Below are 20224 nucleotides of genomic sequence, written 5' to 3'. Positions count from 1 at the left end.
GAGGAAATTTCTTTTGTATCGAAAAAATGAGCAAGGCTTATCAATATTTCAAACATTTCAGGTCTACCAATTCATAGAGATTTACAATCATATAGTTTTGAGGATGCTACTGATGCAAAGGTGGTTTCATGTTCTTTTGGTTAAACCAACTTTTTAAATCTAGAATTCTTAAACTTAGTTGTGCTTGTTCCTTCAATCTAACATTTTTCATAGTCAACCCTAAAAAATTCTACATCAAAATCAATTAAGCATAATCAATTGGTTGTAAGATATTCTCAAATATATTAAAAAAATCAAAATTAGCAATCCATTATCCCCTTAATTTCTATCATCCATAATTCCCTAGCCACTATAACTAGTATTCTTGACATGTTAAAATCCAACTTCCCAAAGATTTTATATAAACAATTTGCATTTCCTATCCTTCAAACTAAGAGTTATTGTAGAAAGCTTTAGAACAATAACATCGCCGTGTATTATTACTATTATGTATACAAAGTTTCTAGACTACATAGTTTCCCTAAAATCCCTTATTAAGCCCCATGTTAACTTTGTATAAAATCCCTTATCTGTGTGAGGCTTTCCAAGGATAAATTTATAGATCGAGAAAGACATTTAAATCCTTAAGGGAAATAAGTGAAATACCTGTGAAGAAAAAATGTGAGGGAGTTAAAATGTTAAAGAAGAATCTCTTGGGAAATGAATGCCAAAGTTCAGAAGGAATGCTTAGAAGCATAAATGTCACTATTGTTTTTATGTTGAAAATGTTAAGACCAACATGGGGTGGCTAGGGGGGGGGATATCTATGGCCCAAATGAAATAAATGTCTCGAAGTACTCAAAGGGTTTGGAAAAGATGACAAATAATCAGGTAGAATCCTATGGCTTATTACAAGGCATCCTATTTGCCAAAGAAAATTAGGCTTCCTCTTTCAATATGTTGGGGGACTGTATTAATTATCATTTAGCTCATTGTTAAAGATTCATCTCCAAGATATCATTTTTTTGATAATCTTCTAAAATGTGTCAAGAAGGAAAACAAAGATCGTTGTGATCCTTGCACCTTGAAAATGATAAGAAACCAATAATTATAGTCATCTTTAAGGGGGGGCTCCTTTTACAATGAATACAATGTATAAGACAATATTTAATGATCCTAAGACTAGGTCTCCTTAGTATATATATACAAGACAAATATTATAATAAAATGGGGCCATGAGGAGTTCTAGCCCACATAACAATATAACAATGGAAATTTAATCACTCAATATATAGGGCTTAATAAGGGATTTTAGGGTTAACATGGGGTTTATATAGGACTTAACATGCCCCTCCACTTCAAAGAAGTGTTGTCCTCGACACTTGAATATCTATGGGTGTTTCTTCATGAAAAAATAGTCTTCCCATGTCACTTCTTCCACTTGCAAGTTCTTCCATTTGATCAGGTATCAGTAATTACTCGATTTCACAGTTGCATAGTCCTTATTTCCAAAATCATTTTTGGTTCTAGTATTATTTTCCCTTCTTCATTAATCTCTAGTATAATAGTTTGGAATGGGATCTTGTCACTGATTACCTTCTTTAAGCAAGAAACATGGAAGACAAGATGTACACGTGAAGAGGGACACAACTCCAATTTGTAATCCATACTTACAATCCTCTACAACACCTTATAGGGGCCATAATACCTCAATTCTAATTTATTATCCTTCCTTTGTTTCTTGTGGGACATTTTTTAATATGGTTGTAGTCTTAGAAATGCCCAATCCCCAACTTTGAATTCCCTTTCATTGTGATCTTGATCTACTTGTTGTTTCATCCTATTTTGTGCCATAACCAAGTTGTCCTTCAATAGTTTTAGAACCTCTTGTTGTTGTCGTATGCAGTCCTCAACTTCTTGAGATTTTATAGTCCCTTTCAAGGATGATGTGATGATGGAGGATTATATCCATAAAGTGACATAAATGGTGACATTTTTTATTAGGTTTGGAAGGATGTGTTGTACCAACATTCTTCCACGGGAAACCATTTGACCCTTTGTTTATGTTTATCATATGCAAAGAACTATAATATATGTTTAAACATTTATTCACAATCTATATTTACCCATTAGATTGAGGATGGTAAGATGCATTGTGAGCCATTTTAGTACCCAAACAAGAAAATAATTCAATCCAAAAATTTCTAATAAAAATTGGATCTTTGTCACTTACAATAATCTTTGGTATTCCATGTATCTTTTAGATTATTTCCATGAATGCTTCTGCCTAAGTACTTGCTTCAAATGGATGAGAAAGAGAGAAAAAATGGGCATACTTTGTCATTTGATCTACCACTACCATCAGCAAACACTCTTTCATTCATGTATGGGTAAACTTTTAATAAAATCCAATGAAACTTCTTCCCAACATTGGCTTGGTATGGCTAATGGTTGAAGGAGCCCTAGGGTCATCATAGTCTCTCCCTTATTTTGTTGACATACCACAAACTTTTTCACATCTACTTTAAGATCTTCCCAAAAAAATTATTCCTTGATTCTATGGTATGTCTTCAAGAACCATGAATTTCCTCCTATGGGAGAAGTGTGTATTTCCAAAAGGACCTTTTGTTTGAAATGAGAATTCTTACATAAGGATAAGTGATCTTGATACCATAACAAATCATTTTTTGTCATAATTTTTTCTACTGCACAAGTTCCTCCTATAGCTATTGAATGATATTGCATATATTTTCATCTTGTTGCCATTCTATCCTTGCTTCTTTCACCTAGTCAAATTGTGGAATGGAAATAGCTCATAGTAAACCATTTATGTCTTCCTCTTTCCTTGAGAGTGCATATGCCACAATATTTTTTTCCCATTTTGTAGATAATTTCAAAGTCATAACCCAACATTTTTGTGACCCATTTTTGTGGCTCTTCTAAAGATAGTATTTGCTCCATAAATACTTCAAACTATCATGGTTTGTTTTGACTATGTCTTCCTATTAGGTATGGACGCCATTTATTAACTACATTTCTTTTTCATAGATGGGTCTAAGATATTTCCTTTAAGTTAACTACTTTCAAAGGAAAGAGGCCTTCCTTCTTGCAGCAAAATTGCACCAAATCCATGGCCCGAGGCATCACTCTCCACAATGAATATTTTTGTGAAGTAAGGTGTCAACAAGACGGGAGTTGGACACATAGCCTCTTTAAGTTCTTCAAAAGTTTTAGTTGCTTCTTTAGTCCAAGAAAATGCTTCCTTATTTAATAATTTTGTTAGAGGGGCTGCTATTTGACCATAATTATTGACAAACTTATGGTAATATCCTATAAATCTAAAGAATCCTATATGCTTCTTTAATGTATTTGGGATTAGTCATTCCCTCATAGCTTTAATTTTGTTAGGATCCACCTTCACACCCTCATGTTATACAATTTGACCCAAATATTCCACTTCTTTAACCCCAAGGGCACACTTGGAAGCCTTTTCATATAGTTGTTGGTCTTCCAATAATGTCAAGACCCTGCCAACATGTTGTACATGCTCTTCCTAAGATTTGTTGTAGATTATTATGTCATAAAAAATACTAACACGGATCTTCTAAGGAAGGGTTTGAAAATAGAATTCATTAAGCTTTGAAATGTTGAAGCTACATTTGTAAGTCCAAATGGCATAACCAAAAACTCCTAACAACCTTCATGTGTTCTAAAGGCTATTTTGGGAATGTATTCTTGCCTAATTCTAATTTGATGGTATCCAAAATAAAGATCCAACTTAGCAAAGAAAATTTCTCCATGCAATTCATCTAATAATTCATCAATGACAAGATCAACAAACTTATATTTGATTATAATTTGGATGAGTTGTATATAATCCAGACACATATTCCATGAATCATCCTTTTTTATAATCATTTCCACTAGTGAAGAGAAAGCACTTTGGCTAGGTTGAATTATACCTATCTATAACTTTCCTTGAACCATGTGCTCAATCTCACTATTTTTTGCATGTGGATACTTGTAAGGCCTAATATTAGGCGATAGACTTATAGGTTGCAAATGGATAGCATGGCCATGATCTCGGGAAGGTTGAAGACCTTTAGGAATTTCTCCAAATAACTTAGAATGATTGTTGATAACTCTTTGGAGATCCACTAGAGTAGAGGATATGGATGTTTGAACATCTAATGAACACAATTGTGCAATTACATCTTGGTGTCCCTTTTTTAGCAATTTTGCATGCTATTAGAGCTTATCACTTTGGGTTTCCATCGAATACCTCTAAGCTTAATTTTATTTCCTTCTGGAAAAAAAACAAAACAAAAAACAAAAAACCCATAATTGATGAACTTATGGGTACCACCTGAATCAACCAATATTATTACCTTTTGATTTTTGATATATCCTTCGATCTTAAGGGTTTTTGGAGTACTAATGTCGACTAATGCATGAAAAGAGATTGTTGGAGTAGTCCCTTCTAGCTATAGATCTTATGAAGTTTCCACTTCTTTATCTTCTTCATATTTACAGCCTATGTAGAATAATTTATTTTCATTAGATTTATGCCCCTTATTATACTTGTTGTCACAATTGAAACATAGTCCCTTTTCTCTTTTTTCATCCATTTGTTGACGAGTCAACCTTGTTAGTTTAGGAGAGGGACCATGATTTTCTCTATAGTTATTAGTGACAGATTTTCTAGTAGCCATATTTTTACTTTCAATTTTCCTTGCTAGATAAAAAGCATGCTCTGGAGATTTAGGTTCAAAGAGACACATCTCTTGTTGGATGCTTTGCTTTAAAGTTCCCATGAATAGGGCTAACAAATTATCCTCCAAAATATTCTTTACTTTGAGACTCAACTTTTGAAAGTATTGATTATTCCTTGTAAATTGACCTTTTTGTCGAAGATTTTACCAATTTACTAAATAATATATTGCTCTTAATATCCCATAATGTACTAAAAATTCCTCTATAAAATTAGACCAAGATAAAACACGACCTTGTTTACTTTCAGAAATCCATTATCATACATGTTGGTCTTGTTCTAAAGACATGGATGCAATATTTATCTTTTGTAAGGATGCCACTTGGTGCAGATAAAAGTAATGCTCCATCTGAAATATGCATCATATAGGATCATACCATCAAACTTACTCATATCAATCTTGCGAGAGTAGTAAGTCCTTGGTGTTTACTTGATGCCCTAATGATGTGGATCTTGGATTGAAAATTCATGATTATGGTTGAAATTCATTATTTGTGCTCTCTGATTGTGATAACATACTTGCCATATGAGATTGGTTCTTAACACCATGCTTCTACTTATGTTCATGATTTCTTTGGATCTTCACATCCCTTCTAGGAAGATATTTTAACAGAATGTTTTGTAATTATTTTGTTTCTTCCCTAATGGATTTTTGTATAGCATCCTTGACATTTTTCATTTCTTACTTATTTTCATTCATCTAATTTCTATTTATTCCTTATCTTCATTCATCTTCTTTTACATTCCTTCCTTATTTTCATTCATTTCTTTTCCATTTCTCTTTAAGATTTTCTTGAGAGCCTAATAAATCCACCTTTTTCAACACACTACCATATATTACATTGACATTCTTCTCTAATTGAAATAACCTAATTCTAAGTCACTTTCTTCTTGAGTCAAGGATGAACTTTTTCAAGATTTAATTGGTGTAGTAGCTTTCTTTGGAGGCATGTTGGAAACTAATTATATGATCAAGTGCTCAGTATTTAGCTCAAAAATAAAAGTTCTTAGAATGGCTCGAAACCTGAATGACCACGTCTATCTTGGAAAAACAATCCTAACGTAACTTGTTTCGTCAAAAACCAAGTTCGTATGAGAAAGTTATTGTGTTAAAGAGAGAATCCATACAGGCTGGCAGAGTGTTATGCTAGTGGAAAAATTTGTGAACCATTTATGAAACCAACGTTTCGGACTAGCTAGGTGAGTCCATCATCAGGGCAATGAGATCTGTATTTTGAGAAGAGAGAGTTGTGAAAAATATGGAGCTATTAATAGTTGTTTAGAAAGAAATTTGATAGCTATTAGTTTATAATGTCGCCTTGATTGATCCATAATTATTAATTAATAAATTTTTATTTTTATTTTTTATTTATTTATTTATATATTTTATTTTTTTTTTCCTTTCTTTATTTTATTATATATATTAGATTATATAATTAATTAATTATATTAACTATTTATTTAATATTAATAATATTATTAATATGATTTAAAATTTTAGGTTTTAATGTTTCAATATATCTCAACGTATTTGTTTGTTATATATATTATATTATTTTATGTGTTAATTTATTTATTTGTATTATTATATTATATCTAATTGTATATCATTTATTTATTTATTTTTAATTATTTATTTGTTATTATTATTATTATTTTATTTTTATTTTTATTTTTTTTATTATTTATTTAACTATATAATCTATTATTGTTATTATTGTTAATATTAATATTTATTTATTTATTTATTATTTATTATTATTATTTTATGAATTATATTTATTTTCTGTTTATTTATTAATATTAATTACATATTATTCATTTTTTCATTTTTTGTTTTTAAACATTGTTCTTATTATTAGTTATTTATCTATTAGTTTATTATGGTTATTATTATTATTATCATTATTATTATTATTATAAAAGATATTAATAAAGATATTATTATTATAAAGATATAATAAAGATATGATTATTATAAAGATATTCTAAAGATATTATTATTATTATTAGTTAATTTATTTATTTGTATTATTATATTATATCTAATTGTATATCATTTATTTATTGTTATTATTATTATTATTTTATTTTATTATTATTATTATTATTATTATTATTTTTATTTTTTTATTATTTATTTAACTATATAATCTATTATTGTTATTATTGTTGTTAATATTAATATTTATTTATTTATTTACTATTTATTATTATTATTATTTATGATTATTTTCTGTTTATTTATTAATATTAATTACATATTTTTCATTTTTTCATTTTTTTAAACATTGTTCTTATTATTAGTTATTTATCTATTAATTTATTATGGTTATTATTATAATAATAATAATATTATTATTATTATTGTGTTATTTATTATTATTGTTATTATTATTATTATTATTATTATTATTATTATTATTATTATTATTAAGATATTAATAAAGATATTATTATTATAAAGATATTATTATTATAAAGATATTATAAAGATATTATTATTATAAAGATATTATTAAGGAATTTAGACTTTTGTGATCCATAACATTGTTTAGATAATCTTCGGCAAAATCACATAATCAATCTTTTGTCGACGCGTTTCGAACCAACCAGTGTGGTTCATCGTCAGGACAAGTTGAAGAACCAATCCGGTTTAGCTGATTAAATAGAGTGTGCAGAGACTCCAACGGCTATATTGCCAACGGCTAATTTGACCTAAGGATCCTGGTCAAACCACTAATTTAATTATTAACATTTTCATAAATAGCTAAAACAGGTAAATTTATTAATTATATCTAAGATTAAAATCATTTGATAATTTGAGTATTGAATAATATCCATGTTTATTATTTAAATATAATGGTCATATATTTATATAATCTATAATTATTAATATTCTAATAATATTTAAATATTATTAGAATATTAATAATTATAGATTATATAAATATATGACCATTATATTTAAATAATAAACATGGATATTATTCAATACTCAAATTATCAAATGATTTTAATCTTAGAAAATTTACCTGTTTTAGCTATTTATGAAAATGTTAATAATTAAATTAGTGGTTTGACCAGGATCCTTAGGTCAAATTAGCCGTTGGCAATATAGCCGTTGGAGTCTCTGCACACTCTATTTAATCAGCTAAACCGGATTGGTTCTTCAACTTGTCCTGACGATGAACCACACTGGTTGGTTCGAAACGCGTCGACAAAAGATTGATTATGTGATTTTGCCGAAGATTATCTAAACAAAGATATTATTATTATAAAGATATTAAATTATTATTATACTTTCTAACTAATTCATAACCAGTAAGAATGAAAAACATTAAATTATTCTAATACTTTCTAACTAATTCATAACAAGTAAGAATGAAAAAACATTAAATTATTCTAATACTTTCTAACTAATTCATAACAAGTAAGAATGAAAAAACATTAAATTATTCTAATACTTTCTAACTAATTCATAACAAGTAAGAATGAAAAAACATTAAATTATTCTAATACTTTCTGACTAATTTATAACAAGTAAGGATGAAAAAACATTAAATTATTCTAATACTTTCTAACTAATTCATAACAAGTAACTCATTTATATAACATATCATATAATTAAATAATAATAAAAATAAAAATAAAAAAATAATATATCTTTATAATAATAATAATAACAACGATAGACAGCTGTCCTCCGATATATATATATATATATATATATATATGGAAGGGTGCGGATCGGGCTCTGACGGAACGGCGCGGAACGGAGGTATGACGCGGGGTTCGAAGGGATGGAGCTCCGAGACCGCGAAGGATTAGGGTAAGAGCTCACTATTAACCGCAGGACCGCAGGCTGTTGTCCATAAACCGGCCTGTACATGTACCGGACGACGGGGTCGAGCTCGCGCCTGCCCAGCTTTCAACGCCGATTAACAGCCGGTTGACCGACATGGAGGGTTTTATGGAAACGGACCTCGTGGATTATTCCGAGGATCCGCTGGAAGGGCATATAATATTCAGCAGCCCTAATTTTACGGTCCCGGTTTCTGTTCCACCGACTGCAGCGGAGACTCACGCTCTGGACACCTCTCCTGTGGTTTCCCTTCCAGATCCGCACTCCCTTCGCGCAACTGCCTCGCCGCCCGGACTGGAAGCCCCGCCCCTCTCACCTGGTACGGCACTCCTCCTCACTTCCCTCTCTCCCGATTCTCTGTCCTTCGATCCGTTTCCATCTCCGCCTCACGATCCAGCTCCTGCACAAGAAGAAACCCGGGTGACGAAAGCACAAACCCTCCAGGACACAGGGACGCGGCCATCAGGATGTTTCGGCACCCCGGCCATTAATGTAAAAGCCACGAAACCCTCCCTCCCAGATGGAGTAAAAAACCCATTAGTGGATCATCCGTCAGCGCCACGAACGAAGAAGCGGAAATCAAAGTGTATCAGAGCGACAGCCAAAGATATTACTATAGCATTCGGCGATCCATCGAACCTAGGGGAAACAATGACCATGGCACGAATGGTATTGGTAGGACATGTGCGGGGGCGTGTTTTCTCAGCAGGCAGACTGATGCAATGGGTAAAAGAAATATGGGGGGCCCTGCTCATAGAATTACCGGAGGTTCATGTTCTCCCGAGGGGGTGGTTCTCCTTACACTTTGCGAAAGAGGGTTACACAGATTTAGTACTTGCACAGTACTGGCACATCGAAATGGCACCAGTGTTACTTAAGAGATGGAGCCCCCTATTTGATCCCGAGCACGAACAGATAGGAGCAGGACCTCTATGGGTGCGTCTGCCAGGGCTGCCGCTACAATATTGGAGTGAGGAAGCACTCATCCGAATTGGAAATGCACTGGGCACGTACCTAGATCATGACCGCTCATATGTGGAAACGAAGAAACGAACCCTAGCACGTGTACTGGTGTACTTGGATGCCCGAGACGGACTGGAGGAAAAGATTACTTTGCAATGGGGTAAATACAGCAAAACTCAAATCCTCGACTACGAAGGTCCCCTTTCGCTGCAATCGTTGCCACCAAGTGGGACACCTCTTCAAGGATTGCCCACTGAACAAAAGCCCGGAAGACTCTCCAAAAATTTCGCCCTTATCATCCAGAGGAGTCTCACCGATCATCCCCCGCCCATCTCAGGGTATTGCATCAGCTCAGGGCTCTCCAGTGAAAGCAGGACCGAAAAAGCTAGACTCGCCTTCTCCTCCATTGACAAGGGCTCGGGCAGCTGCAGCAGCCGCACAGGCCTCGGGTACTATTCTTATCCCTCCCTCTATTTCTTCTGGCATCTCATCTGATTTCGTTTTTTCAAATGTAACTTGCACCATGGCGCATTGCTCCATCCCTTCGCCCCCCTTGATCCCATCTACTGCTCCGCCCTCTTTGCCTCCCGCATCCTCGCCCTCCTCGATTTCATCCTCCAGGAAGCCCTCCTCCCACCCTTACTCCCTTCGCCCTCGGCCCTCTCAGTCGGATGCCTCTGGACCGCAGGCCAGTTTGGGTATTGTCCCACTGGGCCCTGGATCTCTGTCCTCCTGGGGCAGAAAAACCGATCTTTCCAAATCCATTAGGCGTGCAGGAGCGGAAGTCGCATCTGGGCACCAATCCACCATTGACGGGGTCCTTACAGCAGCCAAATCCCCGAGGATCAGCCCCCCATGAAGTGTCTATCTTTCAATTGTCAGGGCTTGGCTAGTGCCCCAAAGAAACTAGCTCTCAAACGACTTTTTGAGGTCGAATTACCTGATATCATTCTCCTTCAAGAAACACTTGGCCCTGCAGAGGCTATATCTCTTTCCTTAAGCACTCTGGTAGCCAGATGGAAGTTCCTGGCAATTGATGCTAACGGAAGATCGGGGGGACTGGCAATTGGTTATAACCCAAAATCTATCAGGCTGGACTCCTCATGGGGTGGTCAAGGATTCATGGGAGCAGACATCTTTTCGGCGGATCTCGGCCTGTCCCTTCATATTATCAACATATATGGTCCATGCCAACAAAGGGAAAGCTTCTGGAGACAATTCTTCAATCGTAATCTATGGCTCTTGATCGAATCATTCTGGGAGGAGATATGAATTTTTCAATGGGATTCAGGGAATCATGGGGTTCAATGGCGCAAGTGGACACCATCACAGAGTTCATGAGAAATACCTTGGATCATAATGACTTCATTGATATACCTATGCAGAAACCACTGCCCACTTGGAGAAACAGAAGGGTGGGAGCATCTGCATTAGCTCGTAGATTAGACAGGTTCCTGATGAAAGGACCCCTGATCCATCAGTTACATTTCTACAAGCAATGGGTGGGATCGGGAGGCATATCAGATCACTCCCCTATCTTATTGGAAATCCTGGGCCCTCACCATAAGCCAAAAGCCCCATTCAAATTCAATCATGTGTGGCTTCAGGACCAAGACTTTACTAAATTGGTTACAGACTACTGGAAAGCGCATCCCATTGACAGAGAATCATCATTGGCTAGGGGATTTTGTAAAAATCTTACTGAGTTAAAACACCTAGTTATCAACTGGGCAAAAGAAAAGAAAGAAAGAGAAGATGTTCAGATCACACAAGTGGAAGAAGAATTGAAAGTTCTTCTGGATGAGCGGAATCTGGGTTTCGTTACGGGAGATGACAAAGCCCGACTGGTGGAATTGGAAAATCAGAAGAACAATATTCTCAGGTAGAGGGAGGAATCGCTCAGATTGCGCAGTAGGGCAACATGGCTGAAAGCAGGGGATGAAAACTCAAGATTCTTCCACAATTATGCCAAGGGAAGGAAAGTGGCAAACACTATCTGGAATCTACCCCTACCTGAAGGAGGTTTTGCGGACTCCTTCAACAAGCTCTCCCAGCTTGGAACGAAGCACTTCAGAGGTCTATACAAGAGCCCTGCTGGCACAAATTTGGCAGAAATCATCAATGTGGCCACTCATTTCCCTAGATTTGTAAATGATGAGGACTCTACAGATCTCACAGCCCCTGTCTCTATGGAAGAACTGGAAAGCACTCTTAAATGGTTCAAGAAAGAAAAGAGTCCTGGGCTGGATGGCTGGACTATAGAATTCTATATTGCCTTTTTTGATCTCATGGGAGGAGACCTACTTGGGGTGATTGAGGAAAGCAGAACATCGGGGTGCCTCTATAATGCCATAAACTCCACCTTCATTGCCCTCATCCCAAAATCCGACTCCCCTACCTCCTTTGATGATTTCCGCCCCATCTCACTGTGCAATGTACTATACAAGATCATCTCAAAAATAATTGCTAATAGGATCAAGCCCATTCTATCAAAGCACATCGCCCCCCAGCAATTTGCTTTCCTAGAGGATAGGCAGATTCATGAGGCCATTGGATCCGCCCAGGAAGCGCTTCATTCCATCTGGACTAAACACCTCAAATGTATACTCCTGAAGATCGATCTCGCAAAAGCATTTGACCGTGTCAGCTGGCTTTATATCAAAATGATCCTTATCCATTTGGGCTTCCCACATCCCCTCATAAATTGGATCATGGCCTGTATTACTACACCCTCCTTCAGCATCCTGATCAATGGTTCTGCCTCCCATTTCTTCCACTCAGAAAGAGGACTCCGACAGGGCTGTCCACTCTCGCCTCTCCTATTCCTATTGGTCATGGAAGGTTTGAGCCGTCTAATCATCACTGCAAAAAGGGAAGGGGCTCTGAGAGGTCTTAAGATAACAGAAGAATGTTACCTCACTCACCAACTGTTTGTAGACGATGTACTAATTCTCTTGGATGGTAGCATACAGGACTCCACAAATTTCTTCCGCATATTAAATCTTTTCTCACAAGCCACAGGCATGGAGGTCAACCGGATGAAATCTAGCATAACTCTGGCCAAGACCTCTGTAAATGAGTCTCAAACTGCCCGGCAGGCTTTCCCATACACCCCACAATTATTAGACAAGGGGCTAAAATACTTGGGTTTTTTGTTAAAACCCACAAGCCAAAAGATCGCAGATTGGGCTTGGCTTGTAGCTAAAGTGGAAAAAAGGTTATTCTGTTGGAGTCACAGATACCTCTCCAGGGCTGGGCGGTTAGTCCTGATCAAATCAGTGCTGGAAGCAACCCCGGTATTCTGGATGGCGCTCGCCTGGATTCCTCGGCACATATTGGCTCGTCTACAGCAACTATGCAACAGATATCTATGGGTAGGTAGTCAAGACAAGCGTATCTTTGCCTGGATCAGATGGCAAAAGATAGCAATCTCGAAGAATTGGGGAGGCTGGGGGTTAAAGGAGCTCCCTATCTTCGCACAAGCTCTGGCTGCGAAAATGAGCTGGGCACTGTTAACATCTCAGAGTTTATGGACCCGTCTCACTTATCACAAATACATCTGGCCTCTCAGCACCCTGGATTGGATCAGACTTCCAAATTGGAACAAATCTGGCATATCTTCCATATGGAAAGCTCTAATACACTCTCTTCCCTTAATTAGAGACAATCTGGTATGGAGAATCAGGGATGGTACTCGAGCTCGGATCGGTCTTGACCCTTGGACTAACAGTGGCGGGCGGCATATCCTCTCACAAGAACTGGTGGAATACCTCCTCACACAGGACATCAAAGTAATTGCGCAAATTGCTGATCAAGAAAACTCTGACATATTCCACCAGGCATGGAAAACAGCGCATCACCTAAATCTGCCCCGAAGATGGCACCCTGAATGGAAGGAATACAGAGAGGCTCTGATCGAATCACATATCAGAATCATAGAGGGGCCAGACGAGCTCATACGGAATCAAGCCGAGGACGAAAATTACTCTCCTAAGGCAGGCTACAAGCAGCTCATTAGTCATAAGAAACCTGAAGTCTTAGCTAGCTAGTGGCATAACATATGGAAACACTCTGCAGCGCCACGCTCAAAACTATTCACCTGGTGTATCTTGAAGAACAAGATTCCCACGGGGGAACATCTTATGCACAGGGCATAGTATGGACCAACTTGGTGTGTATTATGCAAAGAAGCCTCAAAGTCCACGGAGCATTTATTTTTGAGATGCAGAACAATTCAGAATCTCTAGTCAAATCTTAAAAGCTTCATAAATTACATTGGAAATTGGGATGGAACAGACCTCACAGAAGCTTGGATAGAGTGGGAAAGGAGACACAAAGGATCTAAGATCACCAACCTGCCAATTATTGTAAACTGGCACTTATGGAAATCAAGAAACCGCATAATATTTGAAGACAAGCAGGTTCACTGGCCCCTGGTGGAGGCTGGTATTATAGCTGCATTCAGAGAACTACCTGACCCACCCCCTCCAAAAACCCGCCTCCCAAATCCTCCCCCATGCATTGATCATAGCACCCCATGGGCCTATTTTGATGGTGCTGCAAACAGACAGAGCTGTGGGGGTGGGTTTATCATACATAAATCTGAGCATCATTATTATAAAATAAAGGCGGGTCTGGGCACTGGAACCAACAACTTTGCTGAGCTTATCACTTTGAGACATTTACTCCATTTTGCATTGGGACATCACTGCACTAGCATCAATATTTTTGGGGACTCTCAAATTATCATAAATTGGTTCAATGGAATATATGCATGTCACATCCACACACTCAGCATTATCTTGAATGAGGTACTCAAACTCAAAGTAGCTTTTAACAATATTACATGTTCTCATATCTACAGGGAACATAACAAAGGCGCTGACAAATTATCCAAGGAGGCCGCATTGATGGACAAAGGTATTTGGGAGATCACAGAAATTCAAGGCCAGCAGGAACACAAATATTATCACCGTCCATACATAGACCCGGGATACCAGACTACATCGGGTCATCAAACAAACTGAAGTTTTTTGCATGTATATGACAGATGAAATTTGATAAGCTTAACATATTTTTGTCGAAACAGTAAGATGTGTTGCCGAAAAGGCATACTATAACAGCTCAAACAGAATGCCCTGTGTGGCAAATCTGAACTAAAAACTCATACAGAATATTTTTGCAAAGAGTACAATGTACAAAGTGAACATCAGCATATGCGTAAAAGCATCTACAATATGTAATTTTCCTTAATAATGAAAACTATGGATTTTTCCAGTGGAAAAAATAAATAATAATAATAATAACAACAACAACAACAACAACATTAATAAATATCATAATAATAATTATTATTATTATATTAATAACCATAATAAACTAATAGATAAATAAGTAATAATAAGAACAATGTTAAAAAAAAAAATGAAAAAAAGAATAATATGTAATTAATATTAATAAATAAACAAAAAAAAAATATAAATCATAAAAAAAAAAAAATAATAAATAATAAATAAATAAATATTAATATTAATATTAACAACAGTAATAACAATAATAGATTATATGCACATGACGTGCATGATGTAATGGCTGGGGCGATGGCTTTCACACCGCCCAGTCAAGTTCGAATCCTGCGGAGGTTGTAAAAAGTCGAGAATGAGAGGGTCCTACCGAAGCTTACAAAAAAAAAACAATAATAGATTATATAGTTAAATAAATAATAATAATAATAATAATAAATAAATAATTAAAAATAAATAAATAAATGATATACAATTAGATATAATATAATAATACAAATAAATAAATTAACACATAAAATAATATAATATATATAACAAACAAATACGTTCAGATATATTCAAACATTAAAACCTAAAATTTTAAATCATATTATTAATATTATTAATATTAAATAAATAGTTGCCCATGGGGCTTTGGATTGACGGTGAATGGGTGTGCTGTTAAGGCACTCCTTGCGATAGGTCACCGGTTCAATTCCCCGTGGGTACTTAGTTTAGTCTTAACATAGAAAAAAAATATTAAATAAATAGTTAATATAATTAATTAATTATATTATTTAATATATATAATAAAATAAAGAAAGGAAAAACAAAAAACAAAAAATAAATAAATAAATAATAATAATATATATATATATATATATATATATAATAAAAATAAAAAAAAAAAAAATAAAAAAAATATATATATTAATTAATAATTATGAATTAATCAAGCCGACATTATAAACAAATAGCTATCAAATTTCTTTCTAAACAACTATTAATAGCTCCATATTTTTCACAACTCTCTCTTCTCAAAATACAGATCTCATTGCCCTGATGATGGACTCACCTAGCTAGTCTGAAACGTTGGTTTCATAGAAAGTTATTGTGTTTTGATCGCTTTGTTAAACAGACGAAATTTGCAAAAAAAAGATGCCCACTCACTGCACAGTCAGTAGTCTATACTGCTGACATGGCAGGTGACTGGGCTTGGTCAAATTTGGTCAACAATGAATTATAGATGGATAAGTGTCATCATTTGATTGTGTTTTATAGATGATGAGTTGACGCGTTTCTATTGGTTTATTTTGGACCAATGGAAGAATTCCATGTGGCAAGGTCAGAGTCCGCCACATGGCAACTCTCAAAGGTCTTGACAGTCAAAACAATGGAGAAAAATATTATGGTGGAGGTCGGGGTCGAACCCACGACCTCCGACACACAAACCATATGCCTTAACTGCCTTCGTTGCTGGGTGTTTCTTACCCCATAGGTTCGTGGTTTATATTTAAATTCAAGTGGTGTGGAGTTGGGCAGTTAGGGGAGGGCCAGCCCATAAGCCAGTCCTCCCCCATGTGAACGCAAATATGTTAACCACAAACGGCTACAGTTAACCCAGAGGTCAGTTAACCACACCGCTCTGCGACAGTTTGTTGTTTCAGCATGTGAACGCAACGTTGCAAACCCTTGTGGTTTATCCAACGGCTATCCAAACCAACTCCACGACGATTTGATATACAACATGCGAACACGATACCATAACCGCTAACGGTCAGCACTCCAACGGATCCAGCTCCAACAATTAATGTGACATTAACTCCGCATGTGAACGGGCCATCAAAAACTGTCAGATGTTATGGTTTTAGTTAACGATAATTGTGGGATTATGTTAATTAATCCGGTTTTTAAAATTAATTGACTGCAGTTTAATCTAGTGAAGGTTTTTGCGGTGCCCCCGAATTCATGCCTGCCTCAAGATTTAGCGGGGCTAACTAGAGATATTCCAGAATTAGAGGAGAAATTGTAGGAAAAAGATTATCTGAGTCATAGAGAAGGCAATTTTCGACCAAATTGAGCTCAGAAAAAGGTTTTCTTGGCTAATTTGGACATTCTAAACACATTGGTGCAGGTATCAGGAGCCATAGAGCTTTGGAAAATAGCATTTTCCACATTGATCTAATATAGAGGCTCAAGCCATGGAAGCTGGACCAAGGAGATTTAGCCCATGAGGGGTGAACTCCTTCATCAAAACACTGTGTTAAAGTGTCTCTTTGATGGTTTGTTGTACTTTGAATGTCTAATGTTCAATATTTGTTTTTGAAGCTATTTTTCTCATGAATGTCATTTTAAACTTAAGGAAATTTACCTGATCACATAAACAAACAACTAGTGAAACCTCAACACAAGAAGCAATAAGAAAGCATATGTATAGAAATCTATAATTGTTATTAGCACAGCAAAACTAATCATACAAAAACAGATCAAGTTGGTATTAGAGGAAAGGTTAAATTGCTTGATTGCTTGAGTTTGTGCAATTAGGGTTTTAATGGTTGCAAAATTTTGATGCTTACAAGGTTAAAGTTGCAGAAAGGAGAAGGGAAGTTATTGGTTGCAACTCCTAAGGTAATACACAGAAGAAGGAGAGCCATAAGGCCACAATATCCACCACCCAAAGTTCCAATTCCAGTTGCACTTGAAACTCTTCAAGTATTTCCTTCAACTAATATTGCAATTTCTGAGCCTAAATCCATAGTCATTATGTCTGGAGAAAGAGATCCTAAAGGTCCCTCTTCAAAAGAGGAAGAATTCAAGAAATCTTTATTCACTTTAACTGAGATGGTTAAATTCCTCTATGAACAGAGGAACACTAGAATGGTTGGAGAGAGTTATAAACCTCCACATGGAGAAGGAATCTCAGAGGAAAAAAAAGATGAGAAGAAGGATTCCAAAGGGAATGGTGGAAATCCACCTCCATCTCCACCATCCTCATCATCTTCCTCATCATCTTCATCATCTCACACAGCATCATCTTCCACTACCACCACTGAAACTTCCCATACTCATTCAAAAACCCCAAAAGGAAAGACTCCATTACTTATATTGGACATAAAATTCGAACTTACGATGTACGATGGAGAGGTGAATGCAGAAAAATTGGACAATTGGATTCGACAGTTGGAGGTATACTACAGAATTCAAAACCTTCAAGAAGACGACATAAAGATCCAGTTGGCTTCACTAAGGCTAGAAGGAGCTACACTTGTTTGGTGGGAAGTAAAGACTCAAGAGGAAATGAGAATCCATGGTAAGATATGCATTACTTGGGTTGAATTCGTTTCTGCAATTAAAAGTCAGTTTTATCCCTTAGCCTATATGCAAAAATTCATTATGAGTTGGTAGAATTTTAGGCAGCTTAAAGGCAAAACAGTCCAAGATTATACACCAGAGTTTAGAAAAAGGGCTTTGTTATTAGGAGTGAATTTGAATTCCCAAGATACACTGTTGAAATATATTGGGGGTTTACATCCCTATCTGAAACATACGATCCTTATGTTCAATCCAGATAATTTAGATGAGGTACATGTGCAAGCCACGCACCTTGAATCTATAGGAAAAAGCATTCAGGAAGAGGGTAGTAATAGGAGGCCATTCAAGGGTAAGGATAAATAGAAGGGTGGAAAATGGAAGGGAAAGAAGAATGCAAGTGTGAAGAAATAAGGGGAGAAAATCACATGCAAACATTGTTCCAAAGAGGGGCATGATGAAGCCCACTGCTGGAAATTTCATCCTGAATTAAGGCCTAAGAAACAAAACAATAAGGGAAAACAAAAGATGACCGCTACCACACAACATGACCTTGGTTCATATTCTGGTGATGAGACCAAGATTTCAGCCATGGTTACAAAAGGAAAAGAAATTGTTGCAAGCACTAGTTCATCACATAGTCAAAACAACACTCCAAATGAAGAGTCAAGAATAGAGTTGTTTCATGTTAGAGTGATTTCAAATCATACAAATATTGATGCATTATTTGATAGTGGGTCACAATCAAACTTGATTTCAGAAGACTTGGTTAAAAAACTAAACCTTGAAATTGTACCTCATCATAAGCCATATCCATTGGGTTGGATAGTTAACAATGAAAACTTACAGGTTACAAGGAAGTATTTATTCAAGTTTGCCATTACTGAAAAATTTCATTGATGAAGTTGAGTTAGATGTAGTTCCACTTGACATCTCAGGAATAATTTTGGGTAGTCCTTATTTCTATGGTGGCAAAGCTGTATTTTATCACCATGAAAACAAATACATATTGCTCAAGAATGGGGTGGAGTACATAGTGAGAGCTCATCGCAAAAAGCTGAACATTTCTTTGGTTAATGCACGGCAGATGAAGAGACTAGTACATGCAAGTAAAAATTTTGTGCTTCTCATTATCAAGAAAAAGAATGATATTGATTATGAATCTTTTGAAGGTTGTGATGATAAATTGAAATCTGATTTGTTTGATGTGGTAAGCAAGCATGGCATGATGTTTCGGGAACCAAAGGGATTACCTCCCAAGAGGGGAATTCAGCATGAGATTCAGTTGCAACAGGATGTTCCACTTCCGAACATTGACATGTATCGCATGTCTATTATGGAGAGCACGGAAATCAAAAATCAATTTCAAGGATTGTCGAACAAAGGTATTATACGCCCATCTACTTCGCCATGTGGTTCACCCATTGTCTTGGTGCCAAAGAAGAATGGAACTTGGCGCATGTGTGTGGATTTCTGTGCACTGAACAAAATCACAGTAAAGAATCGTTATCCACTCCCAAGAATTGATGATTTTCTTGATCAGTTGAGGTATGCAAAGTATTTCACTAAGTTAGATTTACGAAGTGGTTATCATCAAGTTAGGATAGCTAAAGAAGACATTTGGAAAACCGCATTTAAAACTAAACAAGGATTGTTTGAGTGGCTTGTTATGCCTTTCGTTCTTACAAATGTTGTATTGAGACCATTTCTACATGATTTTGTCAATGTCTACTTAGATGATATCCTCATCTTCAGCAAGTCAAGAGATGAACATGTCATGCATGTAAACAAAGTACTTGATGTCTTGAGAAAATAACAGTTGTTTTTAAAGATGTCGAAGTGTGAATTTGGCAAGACTTCTTTAGTGTATTTGGGACACATTGTTGGAGGAGGTGAGCTGAAGATAGACCCCTCTAAGGTTGAGGTCATTCTGAATTGGCCCAAGCCCAATACAATTACATAGGTAAGAAGCTTTTTAGGAGCAGCACAATATTGGAGTATGTTTATTGCTAATCTTTCTTCCATTGTAGCTCCATTATATGTCAAGAAAGT

Source organism: Pinus tabuliformis, chromosome Q (genome assembly GCF_031772625.1).
Source record: "Pinus tabuliformis cultivar Carrire ecotype Pingquan chromosome Q, CPIR1, whole genome shotgun sequence".
Lineage (NCBI taxonomy): Eukaryota > Viridiplantae > Streptophyta > Pinopsida > Pinales > Pinaceae > Pinus > Pinus tabuliformis.
Note: the sequence above shows the minus strand (reverse complement) of the source record.